The sequence below is a fragment of the Rhinolophus hipposideros genome (assembly GCF_964194185.1).
Source record: "Rhinolophus hipposideros genome assembly, chromosome: 3".
NCBI classification, from domain to species: domain Eukaryota; kingdom Metazoa; phylum Chordata; class Mammalia; order Chiroptera; family Rhinolophidae; genus Rhinolophus; species Rhinolophus hipposideros.
This window is the reverse complement of record NC_138049.1, coordinates 29,426,996-29,444,256: the sequence shown is the minus strand read 5'-3', so window position 1 is coordinate 29,444,256 and position 17,261 is coordinate 29,426,996.

Here is a 17,261-nt window from a genome sequence, read left to right as displayed (position 1 = left end):
TACTGCAGTAATCAATTTTGCAGAATGTCCAAACTAGGATGACAGACCTAGAATTATTAAAACCCAAGTTCCCTAACAATCTATTGTGCTTTTTTCTATATTAAACAAATTATCTTATAGTGTATTACCTTTAATCAGATACTCTTTTAAAATGGTTTTCATCTACTATCAAGCAGATTTTCATGCTTCCAAATTAGTGTATTCTCTGCAAATGCCAGCTAATCTTAATATGGGCCAGGGCTTGTACAGTTAATAAGGTAAAATAGCCAGGAAAGAATTATGTTTTGGCCATAACTAAATACAAATTAATTTTTATATCATTCTTGTTGATGTTCCATTCATTGAATAAAAATTGACCATCTATTTCTAGATCTTCTTAATGTGTTTCCCCCAATATTTATTTTTAAAATCGATGTATAACTTATATACAATGAAATACATAAATTTTAAATGTACAGATCCATGAATTTTGACAAAGTTCACAGTTGTTTAACTACCACCTCCATCAAGACATGGAATACTTTTATCACCCCAGAAATTTCTGCTGTCTCTTTGCAGCAAACACTGTTTTAATTTATGTAACCATTAATTAGTGTGCATGTTCTTAAAGTTTATGTAATTGGAATCACATATGATGTAATCTTGTGTCTACCTTCTTTCACACATTATATTTTGAGATCCATCCATGTGTATCATTTCGTTGTATGACTAAACTACAGATTATTTATTGATCCACCACTTGGTGGTGAGGACTTATAAAAACTTTGATTTCATAACTTGTGGGTCAATATTTAGATTTTGTACTTACTGTGGATGGAAAAAAAAGGGGGTTGGGGGGTTCTATGAGAAGTAACCTCACTGGGTGATCTGATCTGAATTCCTAACTGGGCAGGTCATGTGGATACTCATTACCCAGGCCTATAACTTCCTTAGAGAAAGGTTTTAAGCCAGCTCTGTCCATTGTTCTTGTGCATCTAGGTTGACATACCTTTGAAATGCCAGAAGTAATACCCCTAGAAGAGGGTATTAACCCTCAAAAGAACACATAATCTTGTTAACTATCCTGTAATCCAACCCTCACCTTGTTTTTTTCCCCACCTTCATGTAATCTTCCTTATGTTCCCTCTTTAATTACCAATGCATAAAAGAAGCTGTAAAAACAGTGTTTGAGATCTTGCTCCCTGGCATATGTTGTCAGTTTGGCTCAAATAAACTCATAAAAAATCTATACAGGCTTGGACATTCTTTATCGACATTTAGGTGGTGTGGTTGGCAGGATTCTGAAGCAGCCTATCCAGGACCACCCTAGAAACCTGGACCTGGTGCTACGTAGGTACAAGCAAGGGCCCAATGTGCTCCACCGGCTCCTTGCTTCTCATCAGCTAAACTGGGGTGAGTTTCTCTTGGAATTTTGGGCCTCCTTGCTTTGAATACCAGGTCATGACTTTATCTGAGCTGTTCTTAGAAAATCGTCAAGATCGATAAGGATTGAGATAACTCAAGGAAAGAACAAAAAAATGGGCTGCTGCTTTAAGTTTTGGCTTTTTAATTGGATTGCTTACTGGGAGTCTGAACAAAATCTTTGCTGGTCAAATGAGAGACTGAACAATCTTTAGCTTCAAGAGAGGAAGGGCACTTGCTTTCCCAATCCCTATAGCCAATGGGATGATGTCAATTGTTCAGATCTTTGAATTCGGTGCAGCAGAGATGGGTGCAGTTGTCTCGTTCATTAGAGTAGCCAGTCCCAAAGAAGCTGACAGGAGCCCAAGAGACAGGGCAATGCACCCTGGAATGGAGTGTGTCCTCAGAGAGGAGCCTGAGAGAGGAACCTGTGCCTTGGAAAATGTCTCAATTATAGCAGTGTTTAGTAAGTTCTTGCTGGCCCTTGCTCGGGTATTCTTAGGTGACTAAGAATCTTTGTGGGGTTACTTGAGGAAAATGTTTATCTAGGGCATAAAGAACTCCTATAGGGATATCTACTACATTTGGCTCATCTTGAAATATGCATGTAAAGGCTGGTTTTCCCTAGAAGTAAAATGGGAAATCATGCCTCTGAAGCCACCCAGGCCTATGACAGTGAGCCTCCCATTTATAATTTAAGATGGCTGAGATGAAGATTCTTTGTTACCTCTAAATAAATTTTTGTGCACACAAAATTAGAAAAAGCTAGCTATGGAATTAGTCAGACTGAATAAAAAAAAGAAACTGTTAGAGACTGTCTCACAACTTTAAAAGGCCTTCTCCCCTAAGTTAAAAATGGAACTATGTAAAAGGATTTAGATAAATGGATCAACCTGCAATGTCTTTTAGGTGTCAATTCAATTCTTTGAGGAATTAAAAATGGCTGTCCTTTTTTTTAAAGGGGGAATTCATCTGGAATTTGACTTGTCAAGGAGAGATATAAATTATAAATGTCTCCAAAACAAAATTTGAATCCAACTGTTCTGTTTGTGTCTGTCTGTGCATGTCTATATATACATGTGTTGCAAATATGAGATAATTTTCTATCTGCAGATGGTATTGTTAAAATTAATTTAAAGGCAAGTGCTTGTAAGAATTGGATATTCTAAAATTCTTGAATATAGAAATTAACTCAAATGCTTTTCAAGTTCACATGAGCTAAGAGTCCTTAGTAACAAAAGCTAGCTTAAGTTGGTTGGTTTAAGTAAAACAGACATATCTTTGTTTTGCCTGGGTTTTACAAAAATAAATCTATGTTAATGATTGAATTTTATGTCTATGAAAATGTTTCTAGAGGTTATAAAATGTCCAAGCTAAAGAATGCTAATTGATAACTTCTTAGTTTTTATTAGACATTAAGGTTTTAAGGGTTAAGATATCAATATAGTAGGAAAACTTCTAGGATATATTGGGCTATGGGAAACCCAAAATGGCTGCTTGGTTCTTCGCTGCTCCCTGACTCCCCATTTTTCAATTTTTGCATTCCTTCATGTATCACAATGCGTTTAAGCTAAAGGAACTTATGAGCTGACATTATTGAAAGGAGACATCTTACAATATTACCAAGTTCTAGGAAATGCTAACTTGGTAACTGCTTCCTTTCCCAAATTGCTCCCAGGATCTAAAGACTTTAGATCAGGGGTGTCCAAACTGTTTTCAACGTTTTTTACCAAGAGCCATATGCGGTAAAATACACAAACAGCCGGGCCACTCATTCGAGGTGAAGTACGTATTGCCTCACCTGTTTTATTTTAGTAAACTAAATATATTTTTGGAATTTGCTGCAGGTCAATTAATAATGGATTGCGGGCCGCAGTTTGGACACCCTGCTTTAGGTATTGTTTCTTTGGAAAAGACATCAAATACAAGACACTCTCCAACCTCATGGCAAGGGACCTTATCAGGCTCCTAACCGCAAATGGACATCTACACCTGTACGCACATCAAAGATTCCTCGAGGATTAGAAGCCACTGACAACAGAGGGAGATAGCTATTTCAAGACACTGACAAAGCTTGTATATCTATGGATTGATATGGAACTCAGAATCCATTTTGTTTGATTGTTTTTACCTATTTGCTAATAATGTCATTCATAATAATAGTTGTACTTGTTCTTTGGGTTTTTCTATATACTCAAACTGTTTATGATTACTGAACATGTATAATATAACCAATAGTGCTTGTTTCATGACTTCTGCAAATGTTACACTAGATGCCAATTACAGAAAAATGAGAGAGAAGGCAAAAGTTGGATTATGATAGTTCATAGGATAGAAATGATCCAGTGTTTCTTGCCATGAAGGCCATCAGAGCTGACTGCTTTCCATTTACCTGCCCTTCCTTTTTTGAGAAAAATTTGGCCTTAGCTCAGATCCATGGTTATAGTATTGCCCATCCCTAGCGGTGAATAAGATAACGTCACTGACACTTCCTAGGAATGAGCCTTCCTAGAGCTGTGAGACCATACTATCTAACCAAAAGGTTGGTCATCAATTAATCTGAAGAATTAATTGATGACCAAAAGAGAGAAATGAGAATGAAAAAAAGGGGTTCTATGGGAAGTAACCTCACTGGATGATCTCATCATACATTTCTAACTGGGCAAGTCATGTGGATAGTCATTACCCAGGCCTCTAACTTCTTTAGTGAAAGGTTTTAAGCCAGCCCTGCCTGTTGTTCTTCTGCATCTAAGTTAACACACCTTTGAAATACCAGAAGTAATACCCCTCAAAGGGGGAATTAACCCTCAAGAGAACACATAGTCTTGTTGACTATTCTGTAATCCAGTCCTCACCTTGCTTTTTCCCACCTGCATGAAATTTTTCTTATGTTCCCTCCTTAATTTCCAATGCACAAAAGAAGCTGCAAAACTTATCCTCTGGGGCATTTGAGATTTTGCTTTTTGGCATATGTCATCAATTTGGCTCAAATAAACTCTTATTCTCCACAGGTTTGGATGTTTCTTATGTCAATAATCTTGAGCTCTTACAAAGCATAACTGCCTTTTTTGGGCTCCAAAACTGCCTGCAGAACGAGCAGCCCCCATTGGGCTGATTGTACTATTTGATAAACTGTACTACGTGCATCATTGTTAAATAATACTCCTTGTACTATAATTGTGTGATCAAAGTCAGCCTTTTTTGTTCCACAGGCCTGGGCTGAAACTAAGACTTTATAAATGCTTAATCATGTATTACCCACTGTTCTCACCTCACAACTCCACTTATTGGATCACTGATTCAGCCAACCATTGAAAGTCCAGTTGCCCCCACCAATCAGAAAACAAATGTTTTGTTTATGTTTTGTTTTCTCCCCTATCAACCCATCTCTTTGATCCACAGCTCCTTGTAACTTTTGCCTTTATAAACCCTACCATATCACCTCCATTTTGGAACGTGTTCTCAGTTCATACCGAGGGCAAATTAGTATCTGAATAAACTCTCTTTAAGTTGTATTTTTTGAAAAGATATCTCCAGACTTTGGTTTACAGTGGACACTTATATTCAGTTTTAAACTATTTTGAATAAAGTGATCATGAACATTCTCAAACAAGTGTTCGTGTGGGCATGTTATCTTCTCTGTTGCATAAATACCTAGGAGCAGAATTTTTCGGTCATGTGATAAGTATGTTTAACTTTACAAGAAAGTTGCCAAACAGTTGTCCAAAATAATGTTACCATTCTTATATCCCAATACTACCAATGTATGAGAGTTCCAACTATTCTACATCCCTGTCAATCATGTTGTCAATCTTTTTACTTTAGCCATTCTAATGGGTGTGCTTCTCTCTAATAATGTCGATTTTTTTAAACTGTATATCTTATAAACTATTTAGATATCTTTTGTGAAGGGTTTGTTGAAGTCTTTTGCTCATTATTAATCCGGTGATTTCTTATATTCTTATTTATTTGTAGGAGTACTTATATAGTGTTGATGCAAGAATGTCTAAACCTGTAGAGCATTTTTAGAAAAAGTGTTTGAGCCAAACTGAGAATACACCTAAAAGCAACAGCTCAACAGACTGAAATAAATGCTTCAGAGAGTAACAGTTTGTAGTCTCTTTTATGCATATGAGATTAAGGGGAGAACCTGAAAGATTACTTGAAGGTGAGCGAAGCAAGTTGAAGATCGGATTACAGGATTTGTTAAGATTTTGTGCTTTCTTGAGAGTGATCACACTTTAGAAGGAGGGGTCTGGAAAGAGGCTTTTCAAAGGTGTGTTAACCTAGATGCACAGAAACAATGGACAGGGCTTGCTTGAGACAAAGATAAGCCTTTTACTAAAGGTTTACAGACCTTTCCACAAAAGATATCCAAATATTTTATAAGATACCTGGGACATGACTACCCACCGTGACCTGCCCAGTTAGGAATTTATGACCAGATCACTCTGTGAGATTACTTTCCATAGAACACCCCCCTTTTTTTTGTCCACAATATTCTGTACATAAGTCTGTTATTAGATATATGTATGGTGAATATTCTGTCCCTGTCTTGGCTTGCTTTTTCATTTCTAAAATGATGTCTTTGATTAGCAAAAATTTTTATTTTGACAAAGTCCAAATTATTATGTTAAAATTTTTATGGTTATGTTTTAGTAACCTCTGGCAGAATGATAGAATGAATGGATGTGTTTGGAATGAATGAATGAATAAAATGAAAGACCCTTGAGATTGTAAAGGAAGCTATGGATAGTAAACTGGATTCTATTTTCTGAACAGATAAGAAGTTGTCTTATGGAATCATCAACGAAAATTAAAATCCCATTGGCTAAGAGATCAGGGTTCAGTGGTTTTTGAAAAGGGCAGTTTTGACCTAGTCCTGAGGAGTGAACCATTGTGTGGAGAGAGCAGGAGCAAGGTAGGGGATGATGGTATTGGGGATTAGGGGCCTTGCTTAGGGATTAGGGAGACTAGGTGTGGGGACAGAGCCCCAGAAAGCAGTTTCCAGGCTCTCGGCCTCACATAGAAAGGTGCTGGCTCTGGTAGTAAATGGCCATCAGCTGTGATCAGATGGCCATCAGCTGTGGCTAGCTGGCCATCAGCTGTAACCAGTGAGCCATTGGCCACTAATATAACTGCTGTGGCTACGCTAGCAGAAAAAAAAATGGGGGCTAGCAAGAGCGGATTGCAGAGATACGGATGCCCCCGGTGAGAATATGGTGAGATGACTCCCCTACTTATGGCTCCGTGGGTGTTCCTTTCCGGCCTCACCATGTCCTGCTTTCTTATGTGGGAAGCGGGACCAGAGACCCTGCAGGCCGCCCCGCACGACACTAGGGATGTTGGTAGCTATGTGGCAAGCCCCTTAATTTCTTGATGCTTCAATTTTACCATCTGCAGAACAACTAATTCCTGTGTGAAGGAAAAGTGAATGTGGTTAAAGAATTCAGTCTAGTACCAGGCTCAAAGTAAGTGATCAATGATTGGTAGCTCTTGCTAACTTATGCACTTTTTGTAACTCCCTCAGTCTCTAAAATGGTCGGGCTCCACAGCAGAGTTCAGGTTGTGTAGGAGAACTACAATATAAATTAAAAAGAGGTAGAACATCTTTATCTTAGGGATAAGACCTTTGGAAAAGGCATTCAGTCTTTCTGTAGTGCATGGGTTATTAAAGGGAAAGTATCCTGACAGTTATGAGTCTGGAAAGGATATTATTGGTGAGTTGTTCTGGGAAAACCTGTAAAGATCATCATCTAACCATCTCTGTGTTTGGGTGCTTGGTGGAGAGCAGGGCTGGGGAAATGAGAGTTTGCAGTATAATGAGTATTGTGTGATTCTGTGTAATAAACAATCTAACTTTCACCAAAAAGAGGTCTAGCCTGTACCTTTGACTTATGATAGGTAATCTCCAAACTCTTGAAATATCATAACTTGTGGAATACTTTTGCTTTGTCTGAGGTCTTTGGTTCACTCTGAGTAGTCTAAGGATGTGATTTTTGTGGGAAAGGTTGGGTCCTGAGGTATTAACTCAATCTCTGGATAGGCTGGAGATTGAGATCAGTTTGAGATTGAGATAACCTGGATAGTTAATCAGGCCCATATGATGGAGCCCCATAAAAATCTCTGGACACAGTGGCTCATGTGAGCATCCTTGGTTGGCAATATTTTGTATTGTCACATATTGATACCAGAAAGTAATACTGTCCACAACTCCATGGAAATAGGATAACTAGAGGCTTTATATTTGGAACTTCCCTGGACTCTTTCCTATGCACCTCTTCCCCTTGGCTAATTTTAGTCCGTACATTTTAGCTATAATAAACTATAACCATGAGTATAACATGAGTACTTCCAGGTAATGATCAAAACTAAGGAATGTCTTGGGACTCCCAAACTTGGAATTGGTGTCAAAAGTTAGGATGGTTTTGGGGACTGTTTCTTCTAAATATACACACCAAAATTCCACTTTTGTTAGGAAGGAAGGAAAGAGAGGAGAAAGGATGGAAGAGATGGAGGGGAGAAAGAAGGAAAGAAGCAAGAGAAGAAAGAAAATGTCAACCACCATCTTATCTGTATAGGACCTGTGTTGTACACACATAGAGAAACCATGGAAGTATTTTTGCCATGGTAGGCATGTTAATGGTTCCCCAAAGATGTCGATGCCCTAATTCCCATGTTAGATTACAGGATAAAGGGGAATTAAAGTTGTAGATAACAATTAAGATTGCTAATGAGGCTGGCCCAGTGGCTCAGGCAGTTAGAGCTCCATGCTCCTAACTTGGAAGACTGCCGGCTCGATTCCCACATAGGCCAGTGGGCTCTCAACCACAAGGTTGCCAGTTCGACTCCCGCAAGGGATGGTGGGCTGTGCCCTCTACAACTAGAAACGGCTACTGGACCTGGAGCTGAGCTGTGCCCTCTACAACTAAGACTGAAAGGACAACAACTTGACTTGGAAAAAAGGCCTGGAAGTACACAGTGTTCCCCAATAAAGTCCTGATCCCCTTCCCCAATAAAAATTTTTTTTAAAAAGATAAAACTGAAAATAAAAAAAATTTAAAAATTTTAAAAAAAGATTGCTAATGAGCTGATTTTAAAATAGGGAGATTATCTTAGATTATCTAGATAAACCCAATGTCATCCAAAAGATCCTTAGAAGGGGGCCAGGAAATTTTGAAATGTAAAGGCTCCAGTTGTCCTTTCCCATGAAGTTGTGGACAACATTACTTTCCTGTCCTCAATATGTGAAATACACACAAGATATTGCCAACCATGAATGCTCACATGAATCACTGTGTCAAGAGATTTTATGAGGCTCCATTATGTGGGCCTGGTTAACTGACCAGGTAAGCTGATCTCAGTCTCCAGCTCCTCCAGCAATTGAGCTGATACCTCAGGAACCAACCTTCCCCACCTGAAATCTTATCCTTAGACTATGTGGAGTAACCCCATAGACCTCAGGCAAACCAAAACTATTCTGTGAGGTCTGACATTCCAAAGGTTTAGAGATTACCTATCAGAAGGGCAAAGGCCAAATCACTTTTTGTTCAAAGATTGTTTACTACACAGAAGCACACAGTACTCGTTACTCTGCAACCTCCTTTGTTTCCACCCCCACTCTGCACCTGATTTTAAAAAAGTATGTATATATATACATATACATACGTATATATAGGTATATATATATAGGTATATATGTGTATATATACCTATATATATATACACACACACATACCCCATGTTTCCCTGAAAATAAGACCTAGTCAGACCATCAGCTCTAATGCATCTTTTGGAGGAAAAATTAATATAAGACCCAGTATTTATTATATTATGTTATATTGTATTATATTATATTATACCCGGTCTTATATTAAAATAAGACCGGGTCTAATATTAAATTTTGCTCCAAAAGATGCATTAGAGCTGATGGTCGGGCTAGGTCTTGTTTTTGGGGAAACACGGTAGACAGAGAAAGAGAAGGGTGTTTTAAGTACATTTCTTTCCTGGAAGATGATCACTTCACTTTTGATGCTGAAAATTTCAACATGTGTGTTTCATAAATAACTCAACCTCATTAGTTCCAAAACATAACTTACCATCTTTACAGAAAATTAGTCTCTCCTGGTGCCCCTCTCTCTGCTAATAGCACCATTCTTTTTTTTTTTTTTTTAAAGATTTAATTGGGGTTGGGGAACAGGACTTTATTGGGGAAAAGTATGTACTTCTAGGGCTTTTTTTTCCAAGTCAAATTGTTGTCCTTTCAATCTTAGTTATGGAGGGTGCCGTTCAGCTTTCAAGTTGTCCTTTCAGTATTAGTTGTGGAGGGCGCAGCTCAGCTCCAGGTCCAGTTGCCATTGCTAGTTGCAGGGGGCGCAGCGCACCATCCTTGTGGAGTCGAAAGGGCAACCTTGTGGTTGAGAAGACGTGCTCCAACCAACTGAGCCATCCAGGAGCTCAGCGGCAGATCAGCTCAAGGTGCTGTGTTCAATCTTAGTTGCAGGGGACAGAGCCCACTATCCCTTGTGGGACTCGAGGAGTTGAACCGGCAACCTTGTAGTTGAGAGCCCACTGGCCCATGTGGGAATCGAACCGGCAGCCTTCGGAGTTAGGCGCACGGAGCTCCAACCGCCTGAGCCTCCAGGCCGCTCCTAACAGCACCATTCTTAATGGAATTATTCTCTGAGCTCAAAGGTGTTGCCTTCATATTTCTCAAACCCAACACTTACTCTCTATCTCTACTGCCTTCATCTAGCTTGTCACCTCTCACTAACACTATGATAGCTACTGCACCTACTTGGCTTCTCTGCCTTCAGCTCTCTCGACTCTGGTCCACTCCATTCTCTAGAATTGGGAAAACATTCCTAAAACACATCTGTCATCATGTTACTCTCTGACTCTAAATCCTACTTTGACTTTTCATTTCCTACTGACTCACATTTTAATTTCTTCAAGCCTCTTCATTTCTTTCTTTTTCTTTTGCCACAAAATGACTTTTCACTTCAAATTTATTATTCTTTTTATCATGTCACGTAAAATTTAATGACTTAAGAATTTTGCTTTTCATAATCGATTCTGCCACATAAGAACTTCATTGTGCTGGATTATTTTATTTGTATATAGAAGTTTTGCTTCAAACAGTACTTTAACTCATGTCAAGTGTTCATTGTGTTGTCCAGAGTTAAAATCTTGTATTTTCTACTTACGGACTGCAAAATAAATTTATAACACTATTAAAATAATTACTAATTGCCTTTTGCTGTTATAATTTTTCAAAGTACCATATGTAAGTAAATGTTAAAAAGATGACTGATTCTCCAAAGCTCATATTTAAAAAATAACTGTCTCACGCTTAAATCCTCCCCACTTTGAAAGCTCACTCCATAGAAGTAACTACTTTCAATTCTTTTTCTAAATAGCATGTTTATTCCACTATTTCTTGCTATTTCAGTTTTAGGTATTATAGATTGACTTCTGTGGACAAAAAAGTGTTGCTGTAATAAATCATAAATTTCTAACTGAGCAAGTAATCATGGGTAGTCACACCCCAGGCATAACTTCTTTAGTGATAGATTTTAAGCCATCCCTGTCCATTGTTCTTGTGCATCTAGGTTAACACACTTTTGAAATGCCAGAAGTAATACCCCTAGAAGGGGTAACCACCTTTAAGAAAACACATAATCTTGTAACCCAATCCCTGCCTTGCTTTCTCCCACCTTCATGTACTCTTCCTTAAATTCAAATGCATAAAAGAAATTGCAAAACTGTTATTCTCCAGAGCATTTTAGATCTTGCTTCCAGCAATTGTCAGTTATGGCTCAAATAAACTCATAAACATTCTCTATAGTTTTGGACATTTCTTATATCAATGCTTCTTACTGTGAAAAAGAGTATTTGGTGTTCCTGGATATCCCTCAAATTTCCTCCTTGTCCATCCTAGTCATGTATCGGAATTTGTTGGTTAGATAATTACAGACTATTTATATTGTTTTGTCTCAATAGTTATTATTTATACTTTAGCACCATAGTTTATTGTAATTTCATTTTCATTTTCTGTACAACTTGTTGGTTTGTTTTTGGAGTTAATTAAATGTTTAATGTTTTTTTCTTTGCTTAGTTTTGAATATGTCTATCCTTAATTCATCCAGAAACCTGAGTCTGAGATGTTAATCTCCTCTCAGGAAGTTAGACCCATAAAGTATGCACCAATTTTATCTTCCTCTTGGGGACATCCCTCCTGGAACCTCTGCCCTTCCCTGCATGTCTACGTTGGTTGCTCTCTAAACCTACCTCACAGCTACTGTCCAGGGGTAGTGTCTGGCGATTTTCTTTTGTTCTCTGCTAAACATACATCTTTTGTTTATGCAGTTTTCATTTCTTCCTCTTCCTCAATTTACTACCTTGTTTGGGGATGGAGGAATGCATATCTTTCATTAACTTCTTCAAAAGACTGTCTTTCCCTCCCCATTTTTTTATTTTGAAAAAAGTTAAATCTAGAGAAAAAGTGCAAGAATTTTACAATCAACACACACATTTTAAACATTTTATCACATTTGCTATTTCTCTGTCTCTTCTCTCTTCTCTCTGTCTCTCTCTCCTTCTTTCTACTAATCAAATCTCTATTTGAACTGTTTAAGAATTATTTATAGACACTATAACTTCATCCCTAAATACTTCATTGTGTGCCTTCTGAGAGTCATGCATGTAGAACTTGACTTTCAGAACTAGGGTACACTTAACACACTCAGGAAATTTAACATCAACATAATGCTATTATCTCAAATACATCCATACTCACATTTCCCCAGTAATGTCCTTCACTTACCTTTTTTTTTCCTCTATCTAGTATCCAATCAAGAATCTTGCATTGCATTTAGTTGTCAGGTTTCTGTTCTCTTTTAATTGGAACAGTTCACTAATTTTTTATTTCTCCCACTTTTCATAAAATTGACATTTTTGAAGATTGCAGGCCAGTTTTTTTGTTTTTCTGTTGTTTTTTGTTTTTTGTTTGTTTTTGTAGAATGTCCCTCAATTTGGATTTATCACATTTCTCATGATTATATTCATGTTAAACCTATCATGTTAAACCTATTAAGCATAACTATTTTCTGTAGTTATGCTATATAGGTCATGTTGTATCCTTAAAAGTGTTTCTTAGAATATTTAGTTCTTTGCGTTTAAGACTCTGATGTAAGCCATATAGCAAACAAATACTTACATATACATATATATATATATATATATATATACATACACATATATGCAAATAAAGTTTGTGCATAATCTCAAGTGGCCCACAGACATTCCCTTGAAGCCTATCCATGCCACTGCATGAAACCTTGGCAAAGCCTGTGTTGTAAACACAATCAGCATGGGTGATAGGACTCAAGTTCCCTCAGCAATAGAGCTTGAGTTACCTTTTAAGTCACATAGTGTTTACCAGAAATGTTACCTCTAACATACTGTTATGGACTTACTTGTTTCCCCCAAATTCATATGTTGAATTTTTTTTTATTTTTTTTAGATGAGCAAAGATTCTTATTAGATTGAAAGTACAGCTCTCTTACAAGAGGGGATTCCTTAAAACTGGGATGCCCCCGTATGTTGAATTCTTAATCCCTAGTACCTCAAAATGTGACTGTATTTGGAAATAGTCTTTAAAGGTAATGAAGTTAAAATGAAGTCATTAGGGTTGGTCCTAATCCAATATGGCTGGTGTCGTTATGAGAAGAGAAGACTGACAAAGACAGAGACACTAGGCAGGTGCACACACACAGAGACGCATGTGAAGACACAGGAGAAGACGGCCATCTGCAAATCAAGCATAGAGGCTTTAGAAGAAACCAACCCTTGATCTTGGACTTCTAGCCTTCAGAACTGTGAGAAAATGAATTTCTTGTTTAAGCCACCCAGTCTTGGATATCTTATTATAGCAGCCCTAGAAAATTAATATAGGTACCTTTCTGAATCCCCTTAGAGAAGTTTGTTATTTCCTCTTCTATTCCCCTGGTACTTCACTAATATCACTAGTACAGTGCATATTACATAATATTATGGTTTAAAATGTCTGTGTCTTCTATCATACTAAAGCTCTTTAGAATAGATACAGAAACCGAACATTTTTGCATCCCCTAATGCCTGGCATAAAATCTGGGGCTTGGTGGTACTTAGTTATTATTTGTTACTCTGGATTGAATAAGGCATCTAAGTTTCCACTATTTCATGGCTGAGGCTTCCTTCATGGTAATAGCTATTTCTGAAATGCTGGATATAGAGAAAGTTTTGGATCACAGAGTTATACCTATATGATTATTATAATTTATAGCAATTTGTTTCACTACATATTTGTTTTATTTATTTATTTATTTTCACTAGACATTTGTGAGGTAGACTTAGATCTCCAAAGTTGTTTCTGAAACCATTAAATAATTTACTCAGCAAGTGTTCGTTGAATGTCTTATAGGTGTTGGCCATTGTGCTAGATTCTAGAACATGGCAAGCCTAAACTAACCTAGTCCCTGCCTCCATGAAGTTGACATGCCAGGGTTCCAATGTTTTGGCAAATAACCCAGTTTCTGCTAGGGTTCAGAGAAATAGAATGAACCTACAGCCTGTAACTTCGTGGGCTGGAACTTACAGGCCAAGTCTTGGAGAACTCACATAGCATGGTGGCACTATGGTTTTAGGATCTCTTCTGGAGATATCTCTATAATTTGAGTCACAAATGAGACCTGCTTGAGAACATTAAAAACGAGAAGAATTTATTAAAGCTTGGAAAATTTTTGGAAATAAAAAATTATTTCTGAGTTTTGAAATGAACAAGAAAGGGTGCCAGAATTCAAACACTGGTAGGGCAGATCGCGGCATTTGAGGGTAAGAGAAGCAGTCCTCTAGCATCTGGAGACAACCATAGAAATGTTGGCTGTTGAGTAGACAACAATGGTAATGCCACAGGAGGCATCCGATCAGGTTTCTGACTTTCTGAACCATTAGAGGTAGTAATTATGAGTTCAAGAGACAAGCTGGTGCAGGTTTCTTTGGTTAAGTACATTAGTGCTAGCCTTTGAATCTTGGGAGAATTAAGGGGTAGATCAGGAGTCAGCAATACTGGAAGGGCCAGTTAGTAAATATTTTAAGCTTTGTGGGCCAAGAGGCAACATGAAAGATATTATGTGAGGTATGTACATAAAATCAAAGATGTATGAATTTATGAGGTCTGACAATTAAGTCTGCAAACTTGTTGCAATGATGTTGTTAACTTTTTTTTGATATCAGAAGGACTATTCATCATGCATTTGTACTAACTGGACAAATAGTTAATCAAGTTGACTATTTGGTAGTACTGAAAAGGCTGCGTGAAAAAGTTAGACGACCTGAACTATTCGCCAACAATTCATGACTCTTGCATCACACAATGCACCAGCTCACATGGCACTGTCTGTGGGGGAGTTTTCAGCCAGTAAAAAAATAACTGGATTGGAAGACCCTCCCTACTCACCTGATCTGGCCCCCAATGACTTCTTTCTTTATCCAAAGATAAAGGAAATGTTGAAAGGAAGACATTTTGATGACATTCAGGACATCAAGGGTAATACGATGACAGCTATGATGGCTATCCCAGAAAAAGAGTTCCCAAATTGCTTTGAAGGGTGGACTAGGCATCGGTGCATAGCTTCCCAAGGGGAGTACAAAGATGACTATAGTGTTATTCAGCAATTAGGTATGTAGCACTTTTTCTAGGATGAGTTTGCAAATTTAATTGTCTGACCAGTAAAAGAGAAAACAAATTTTCACAAATTTTTGTTGGTAAAATTCAAAATATAATAATAGAGTACCTTTTTCCTCAGGGCTTGTGGATAATACAATAATGTTTAACTGAATGTCAAAAGTTATTGTTCCATTTTGATTATAAATGTTGATCGGTGCTGATCAATAAGATTTTTTGTATTTTATCTTGGAAAATGTTTTCACATACATAGGTACTGCAAAATATTGGTATCACACAGCATTGATTCTACTTTATCATTGTTTGGATGTCTAATAACACATTTACTTTACTTATATTTCATTTCCAAGAACTTGGATCCTATAATTCATACTGATATTTTGCCTTGTCTCTTTTTATATACCCTTGCCTCTCGGCCCTGATTTGGCATTGCTGACACCAATCCCAGTTAGGCTGCTAGTTCTAGATTCAGTTCCAATAGTGGATCTTCACTTGCCAAAAACTAGCATCTGTCCTTCATATACCAACTGCTTACCTGGTTAGCTTTCTGCTTGCTTATCAATCTCCCTATGGGTTTTTTTTGCCCTTTCTACCTGCCCACCCAACCCTGCTAATACGCATGTTATTTGAGGTCTTTCTGCTTTGATGGACTCCTTCCTGCTGCTGGATCTGAGCCTAGTGTCAGCCTTACCTCCACCACCCCCTTAGTGTGTCTAGTTTCTCTGAACTTTCTTAGTCTGGCTTGTCCAACCCAAGCAGTAGAGCTAGCAGCCGGAAGTGTAGGCCTATGAAACTTAAGAAAGTGGATGTCGGCAGGCCCCTCAGGGTTTCCTGAGACAGCAAGTGAGTTTTCTGTGATTTTCGAAAAGTTTCTTGAATTCTATAGAGACAGAGACCTTGTAGAATATGAAAAATATTTATGATTGGTAGGGAATATAATGTAACAGTAGCTGCCTTTCAGAGCACAGGTGTTCTAGGCCGTTAAGCATTAAAATATGCAGAATGAAGCTTTCAGAACCCAGAAGGAGGCTTCTAAGGTTCAAGTAACTTGGAAAGTATACGTTCAGATCCAGGTGACACAGGCAGTCTATTCCAAAGTCTAAGTTGCATGGAGGGTGTAGATTTGGCTGGTGTCCAGTGCTCAGGTGAACTGCTAGGAATAAGTTTCTAATACTTGAGAGACTCAAAAGAAGTTGGAGTTTATGGTTCAGTAAGGGCAATTGCTATAGCAGGAAATATAACTAGAGACCGGGCAATGCCAACATCTCGACTGTACCCCAGGTAGATTCTCTAAGGTTTACTCACCTCAGTACCTGAAGACTAAGATATTTTGCCTTTGTAATATTCAAAACTTGGTAATTTAGAGATAATTTGAGATCATCTTAAAAATGAAGAATTTGTTTCTAAGAGTCAATTAACTTGTAAGTGACAGAATAAGACTTTATCAGAGGTCTCCTGACTTGTTCATTTAATGTTTTTTGTGTTCTCAGGATTGAATGGGGATGAGGGACCAGGATGGAGGAAGTGAGGAGGAACATACTGGCAGTGTGGGAAGTAATGAATTACGTAGTAGAAATATGCAGCCAGAGTCAATGGTACCCTGGTAAACAAAGTTGGTATAGAATCAAGTGACATTTTGGAGAGTACCAGGACATAGCATCTGAAAGTGCTGCTGGAGTATCAGACAAGTAGTCTGGAATCAAGGCATACAAATTATTACAGGAAATATCAAGACAAGAAGTTAAAAAATCAAGAAGACAGAAACAAAGAAAACAGATCTTGGAGGTCCAAATAAGGTGGAAAGGCCAGAAATGAGGCGAAGTCTTAAAAAGAAGGAAAACTGAGAAGGTGTTCAAGGAGTATGTCAGGTTTCTCCAGAGAAGGAGAAGCAGAAGAGACAGAGATGGAGATAGAGACAGAGATGAGAAAGCAAGCTCAAGAGAGGGAGAAGAATTGGCTCACTTGATTGTGGTGACTGGCAAGTCCAAAATTCATAGGGTAGGGCAGGTTGGCGGGCTAGAAACACGAGTTAATGCTGTCATTTTGAGGCAGAATTTCTTTTTCTCTGGTAAACCTGGGTTTATTCTTAAGGCCTTCAACTGTTTGGATGAGGCCTATCTACATTATTGATGGT